This window comes from Moschus berezovskii, chromosome 2 (genome assembly GCF_049115385.1).
Source record: "Moschus berezovskii isolate FMDL1 chromosome 2, NW_MosBer_1.0, whole genome shotgun sequence".
NCBI classification, from domain to species: Eukaryota; Metazoa; Chordata; class Mammalia; order Artiodactyla; family Moschidae; genus Moschus; species Moschus berezovskii.
The window spans coordinates 98,616,938-98,624,604 of record NC_142461.1 but is presented as its reverse complement, the minus strand read 5'-3'; the positions used below and the strand labels follow the sequence as shown (position 1 = coordinate 98,624,604).

General features: G+C 42.5%; 2 non-coding genes across 2 annotated transcripts; one reads left to right on the top strand and one right to left on the bottom strand.

The window, feature by feature from the left end:
* The first annotated feature begins 6,775 nt into the window (after window positions 1-6,775).
* Window positions 6,776-6,846, top strand: TRNAG-GCC (transfer RNA glycine (anticodon GCC)). The gene has a single exon. It is a non-coding gene; the product is annotated as a tRNA-Gly (tRNA).
* Window positions 6,847-7,124: 278 nt separating this feature from the next.
* TRNAA-CGC (transfer RNA alanine (anticodon CGC)) lies at window positions 7,125-7,196 on the bottom strand. Its single transcript has one exon. It is a non-coding gene; the product is annotated as a tRNA-Ala (tRNA).
* Window positions 7,197-7,667: the final 471 nt, after the last annotated feature.

Here is a 7,667-nt window from a genome sequence, read left to right as displayed (position 1 = left end):
GATTTTTTGAGCTGGGGAGAGCGCAGTAGTCTAGAGTTGAGCTACTCATACTTTCTGTTCATGATACATTATTATCAGACCACACCTCTTCGTTGTTTTGTTCGTGTACTTATTGACTTTTATCCCCATATCCTATTTAATTCCCTTTGCCTCCCCATAAGCCATCACTATATTGTGCTTAATATACATCTTTTGTTTATATGTGACCTTACAAAAGATGTATTGTTTTGCTTACATTACTTTAAACTCATATAATATTGTCATCTTTGTAGCTTACATTTGTAGCCTGCCAGGCTTCTCTGTCCATGGAATTCTCCAGGCAAGAATACTGGAGTGAGTTGCAATTCCCTTCTCCAGGGGATCTTCCTAACCCAGGGATCAAATCCAGGCTGGAATCAAAGTCGGGTCTCCCGCAATGCTGGCAGATTCTTTACCGACTGAGCCATCAGGGAAGCCCCTACATTATTTACTATGTACTATGCTTTTGAGAGCATCCATGTTACTCTGTAATACATCTGACCTAACGCCTTCTACATGCTGCATACAAGCCATGGTGTGTCCCATCACTATCCAAGTGAGAGGCTCTAGGCAACTACACAGGACACACATCTATGGAGCTGGCCCTGAATCTAGCAAGGTTTAGATAATGTGGTCACACCTGGGATCCACTGAGGTTGGTGAACAAGAGAGTAATGTAATGAAATCAGTGTTTTAAAAAATATAGACCTCTCTTGGGAGTAATTCTGCAATATGTATGGAAATTTTAAAAGCACTTACCGTTTGACTTTGCAGTTGCACCTCTAGGAATTTATCCTGTAACATATCCTACACATGAGCAAAATGGCATTTGTTCAAGGATATTCACTGCAGTTTATTTCCATTAACGAAAGATCAGAGATAGTCTGTCCTCTGTTAACAACTTGGCTAAGGTAATGATGGCTCCTTCATTAGCGGACATCCTCATCATCTTCATGCATCTTAGCATTACGGCTTCAGTCTTCATTTCCCTGCCTTGACTCAACCCTTAGGAAACTTGGCCTTGGGGCACTATTTGTGATTGTGAGATGGAATAAATAAAGTTTTAATTCCTAACCAGTAAAAGTCAGTTAAAAATGATAGAACCCTTAAAAAGAAAGAAGTACCTTCCCATGCACTTGGAAAGAAATTTTCCTGAGATCAATTTTTCTGAAAAAAAGAAAAGAGAAAAGACAATGAACACAACAGTGTGTATGGTACGTACCATTTGTGCATAAAAGTAAAATGTGTCTCTACATAGAATATCTGTGGAGGGGAACACAAGAAACGATGACTGCAGGTTGCCTGTAGGAGTGAGAATCCGGGAAACTGACCGCAGTGGGTGAAGACTTACTTTTTTTAAGACTTCCTTTTTCATGCATATTCTTATACCTTTTGAATTTTCTTACCATATTCATGGGTTACTTCTAAAATATATATATATTTTAATAAACCAGTTGTCTTGAGAGGAGGAAGAGAGCCCCTGAGAAAGGAAGAGAAAGCCATTTTTGCCATTAGATAGTAGGTGGCCAAGTGGCACAGGTCAAGAATATATGAATAAATGCTGCTCCCAGAGATGGCTGTCAAAAGAAAAGGATAAAGAATTCCCACCCATAAACCTGAGGACTCGGTATGGATTTGAAATTAATTCAATTATTGAACCAGCATAAAGGAACAATTTTATTTTCAAATATTAAGGAAATAAGAAACAGAGGGAGGAGGGGAAGGAGGGAGGGAGTAGGAGCAGGAGGGAGAAAATTCAACTGGTAACAGCATGAAGGATGGCCAAGGAAAGCAGGGCTTTCCCAGGTAACCCAAGCAGTGTGCTGATAAGGGTCTGCACGAGGGAGGAGAGAAGGATGGGAGCAAGAATCAGTGCCATTTTAAAAGGGGGGAATCAGATGCGGTGACTGATTGGACATGCTGGAGGACTAGGCATAAGCATATCGCAAGCAGGAGGATCTGGCAGTGACAGTTTTCTAGGGAAAATTGCTGTATTCTCAACATCTGCATGCATCTGAGAATTACACCTGGATTCTTCATTTCCATGCCTTGATTTTAATCCTTATGAAAGTAGGCCTTGGGGTACTACTTGTGATTCTAAAATGGAGTAAGTAATGATTTAATTCCCAGCCAGTAAAGGGCAATCCAAATGACTGGCTCCACCATTTCCCCAGGGCTAGTTTGTAACCTGGGACAGAAATAAGCTGTGTGTATTAAATCAATACAATCACTCACAAGTTAAAAAAAAAAAAGTCATTGCTTTGGTGGCTATGCATCCTGTGAACTATTTCTGTTTCTTAATGGTTTGCTTTCTTCAGCTTTAAGCTTGGCTAGATTTCCACAGTGAGCCAGCATCAACCAGGGACTAGGTGCCTTGAGCAAGTGTCCCAAGGTGCCATGATGCAAATTACAAGCTCCTGCCTGCCCCGTGGGGCTGTCACAAAGATCAAGTTTCCTAACAGACATGATTGTGTAACCTTTCACAGCACTCCCTGCTTTCTTCCTCTTGGCCACCCTCACTGGGGCTTGCTCATCAGAGCTTGGGAGCATAGTAGACTGGGGAAAGTGTCAGGCTGTGCCATCTGGTGATTTTTCCAAGTTTAACCATACCAAGGGGGAAATCATGGCCTGCCACAGCATCTCTGATGTGAAACAGGGTTAATATAGAGTGTATCTCTGAAACAAAATGATAACTGTATTTGTCATGATGTGTCACTCACAACTAGCAAAGGAGGAGGATTCTGCCTGCCTGATAAGCCATGTCTCCACAGATTCTAGACACCCCACTTCCCTGTCTCTCTTTGACCCCTCAATTCCTGCAGCTCCCTAAAACAGACCTTCCCAAGGCTGGGCCCTCAGCTCTCTGGGATTGCCTCCATATCTATATTCTTACCTTCCACTCCTGAGCAGCCCAACTCACCTTGGAGCCTTGATTTCTTCAGATCTAGATGACAGCTACCTAGTAAGGTTCTCCCCTGACTTATCTCAGTCGGTATTTCCAGACGTGAACACTTGACTGACAGAGAATGAGGTGGCTGGATGGCATCACCGACTCGATGGACATGAGTTTGAGTGAACTCCGGGAGTTGGTGATGGACAGGGAGGCCTTTCGTGTTGTGGTTCATGGGGTCGCTAAGAGTCGGACACGACTGAGCGACTGAACTGAACTGAACACTTGACTCCACTCTTTAGTTCCCATCCTTTCTCCTTCTGACTTCCCTACACTACACCACTCTTCTCCCAGTTACTTAAATTACTTGTTCTTCCATAAATTACTAAAATTGTAGTCTAGATTTCTTTATTCCTTAATCTCTCAGATTCATTTTCCTTCTTTTTTCTGCCTTGCCTCATGCTAGAGACCTCATCCTAATTCAAGACCTCATTGCTTCACCGCTTCCATTGTATTCACTTCCTGGGTGAATTTCCCTATGGATGTGAGAGTTGGACTGTGAAGAAGGCTGACCGCGGAAGAATCGATGCTTTTGAACTGTGGTGTTGGAGAAGACTCTTGAGAGTCCCTTATACTGCAAGGAGATCCAACCAGTCCATTCTAGAGGAGATCAATCCTGGATGTTCATTGGAGGGACTGATGCTAAAGCTAAAACTGCAATACTTTGGCCACCTCATGCGACGAGTTGACTCACTGGAAAAGACTCTGATGCTGGGAAAGGTTGAGGGCGGGAGGAGAAGGGGACGACGGAGAATGAGATGGCTGGATGGCATCACCGACTCTGTGGACATGAGTTTGAGTGAACTCCGGGAGTTGGTGATGGACAGGGAGGCCTGGCGTGCTATGATTCATGGGGTCGCGGAGAGTCGGACACGACTGAGCGACTGAACTGAACTGAACTGAACTGATAGTCTCTCTTACTTCCACTTCTCTGACACATTGTTGCCAGATCATCTCTTCAGATGCTCTGATCTTTTATCTGCTCAAAAAAATCTCTGGTGGCTTCCCTAGGCCAGCAAACTAAGGATGGGTCCTTCAAAATTTTCATATGGCTTTTATTGATGATTCAACCACTGATGATGAATTTCTCTAAATTTTCCTTAAACTTTCATATTTTCATCTTATAGCACATTCTAGAGTAAAAAGTTCTCTAAATTTACTGTTTGGGGATAAAATAGCTTCTCAATGTGTGTTTTTCATTTGCAAGCAAAGTAAATACTGCTTAAGCTGATTTAAAAAATAAAAGGCAACTTATTGCATAAGGACAACTTACTGACTCATATAAATGCAAAATCCAGAATTTGTTCTAGTTAGGCATGACTGTCATACCAGGGATGGCCTCTCTTTCTCTTTTGTACAAGCAAGATAGCTGTAACCAACAATACCAGCTATACATTTAACCTGCTTGACTCCCCGCGCCCCCACCCTAAGAAAAAAATTCTCTGCTTATAACTCTGGAAAGAAAGTTCTGGTAAGGATTTTGATTTCCCTTGCTATGGTTATATATTGTCTTCAATTAAGCACAGTGGTGATGGGAAACATTTGGACAGACTTTTCACTGGGAGAAAAGCTGAAGGGCCAAGTCGTCTTACTCAAACCTCCAGGTATTGGTTCTCCACAGAGTAGAAGACTTACCCCAGAAAGGGCATAAACTGTTGGGAGACACACACACACACATCCTACCTGCCCTTGGCTGCATGTAACAAAACACCTAATTCAAAGGGGCTTAAACAATAAATAGCCTGATTTATTTTACCTAACCAAAAATTTGGGTGGAGAAAATTTCAGGATGGCACAATGTCTCTTTTTATCTTTCTGCTGGGTCATCCTCCGTCTCCCTGCAAGTCACTAGATGACTGGGGCAGCTCTAAGCATTATACCTCACAAGACGGTTTTGCAAGCAGGAAAGAAAGGGCAAACGAGACGCCAGCTTTCCCAGAAGCCCCTGGCTGACCATTCTTTCTGTCACTGGCAGGAACTGTCACAAACCCATCCCTGCTCAATCCTTGGAAAGGGGAATGGAATAACTGGCTTAATGCACACAATTTGTCCCTGGAGCTAGGTAGACTTTCAAGGAAGAAAAAGAGTAAAGTAGTCATTGGTGGGTCACTAATAATGTTTGCCATTAGATCATACTTCTTATTTGATTCCTGTCACCTGTTTAAATTTTCAAATTTGTAGTGTTTCTCATGAAGGTTTAGATTGCCTTTTTATTTTGAATCATAACATTTCAGAGTTCAGATGAACTTACATCATCCAGTTGAGGGCTTTTCAACGTTTTTTATTCCAGACTTGTAAGCCATCAAACAAATACAAATAAATGGGAGAGGTTATAAATGAGCTGGTGAAGTGTGGAAGCCAGATAAAGAAGGTGAGCTCCATTCCCCATTCCTCCATTCACCCCCCAGCCCCCCACCCCCCACCCCGCCTGCTGCTGGCTAGTGGCCCTGAGACACTTCTGGAATGCAATTTTAAAACCTCATCTCTCCTCTAGTTCTTATTTAAAGGAACTAAGGTCCTAAAAAGTAAAATGATTTGCACTTGCTCCCCCATATGTTACTAAGACTGTAGTCTAGATTTCTTTATTCTTTAATCTCTTTGTATCTCTTACATCTTTATAATTCTGTATTGTATTTGTCTTCAAATTTTGCTTTGTATGCACCCACTTAAAAAAAAATCCTTAAAAATAAATCTTGATGTAGAAGTCTCACCTTATTTCAGCAGTTTGTTATGTTATTTCACTCCAGTCTTGATACACAATATTCCTGAGCTACACAGGAAGTATTTCTGGTGTAACTACACAGTGTTTTATTCCGTTGTAGGCAGGAGAGTGGCTAAGCAACAAAATATTAAGCATGAAACCACTTGTGTTCCAACCTTGACTCTAACAGCCTCACTTTTTCTCATTTGTTAAGTTGAAGTAATTATAACACCTACTTCACTGCGTTGAAGTTCATATGTAATGTACTTACATAGCCCAGCACATAGCAACTGCTATGTGTTTACTGTTATTTCTCAGTCATCCTATTCCCCCCAAATTCTTTTTGGCCTTCAAAGATCCTATACATTGCTGGGAACTTCCCTCTCAGAGATAAAGAGGCAATAATGCCTAAATCCAGAGTCTTCTATCTTATGTTTAGATTCATTTCCATGAATGCATTTCCCTCACTTTACTTTCTCCTCCTCATAAAACTTCATTGTAAGGTTTGCAATTTTACTTTCCGTGGAAACGAAAGGTAACTCATACTGTAGAGTATAAAAGAGCCCTGGGATCAAGTTTCTCACTATCAAAGAAGGGACATCTTACAGATTCTAGGTCGCTTGTCAAGAATCACCAACGTTCCAAAGATGCCTGTTCACATCTCACAGTTCCCATATACTTGGATCTAAGTGCCAGTTCGCCTTCACTGCTCCGTCAATCCTACTTCCAACCCCTGAAAAATACGCCATGTATTTGCCTGAATAAGCTAAGAAAAGTAAAACAGGAGTGGTTGTTTTAAAACATCTAAACATCTGAAGACACAACTAAGTAATTGTGTAATTCTGTGTCTACATATTAATAAAATTTTTATTTGCCTCATTCACCGAGGACGACTTCAGAAGACAGAACCTCCTCTCAAGTTTCAACAGAACTAAGTATAATGAGTTTTTTGGGTAAATGTTAATTCAATATTTAGAGTTATTTAATTAAAAAACTCTATTGTTTTTCTGATGTTGAATTAAGGACTTCACACTTTTGTAACAGAAGACTCATTGCACATTGATAAATCTACTTTAGTAAGGTGTGGAAACGCACTTCTGAGAAGAGCATTGGTGGTTCAGTGGTAGAATTCTCGCCTGCCACGCGGGAGGCCCGGGTTCGATTCCCGGCCAATGCAATGTAGAATTTTCCTTTTCCTCACACGTCTCAGCTCCTCAAAAGGAGTTCATTAGAAAGTTAGGATCGGTCACTTTATGCGAATAAAGATGACGAGCATAATTTCCCGTTTGAGTTTCTCGTAGAGCAATTAAAATGGCTGATTCCCTGAGGCGCCCCATATTTTTTCGAGACTTTCTTTTATATATTTTTAGGGCGCCTAGAGTACATATGTGAAATGTAATAAGACATACATTTACTATATTATATGGATTAAAAAAAAGAAAACACTAGGCTGGTTGGAGATGCCGGGGATTGAACCCGGGACCTCACACATGCGAAGCGCGCGCTCTACCACTGAGCTACATCCCCCAGCCAACAAATCCTTTTCTGTTATAGGTATTCATTCAGGCTAGCGCTAAACCGACAGCTCCGGTTAACTTTCAAGACTTTATTTTGGTGAGAGCTTCCGCGGCATCCTCTTTTCTACCTCTGCTACTTCTTTTTGAAACTGTTTCTGGGATGTATCAGAACTCCATGCAGCCAGCGTTATGGGACGCAAACCCGACTGGTTCTCGAGCACTCCTGCCGGGCGCCTGGAGCCCGAACTGAAACCCTGCACCCTGCCGGGCGTCAGGGCTGGACGTCCCGGCGCAGAGCACCAGCCCGGGCCCGACTCCTCCGTCGGCTTACTGCGCAGGCGCCGCAGAACGCGGAGGTGAGGGTGCATCCGGCGCTTTGTTGCGGAGAGGAGCCCCTAGTACCGGGTACGAGGGAGCAGGCGGGAATCGCCGCGAGCGCAGTCCTGGTGCCAAACGAGACCTGCTTCTGAAGCAGAGCGGT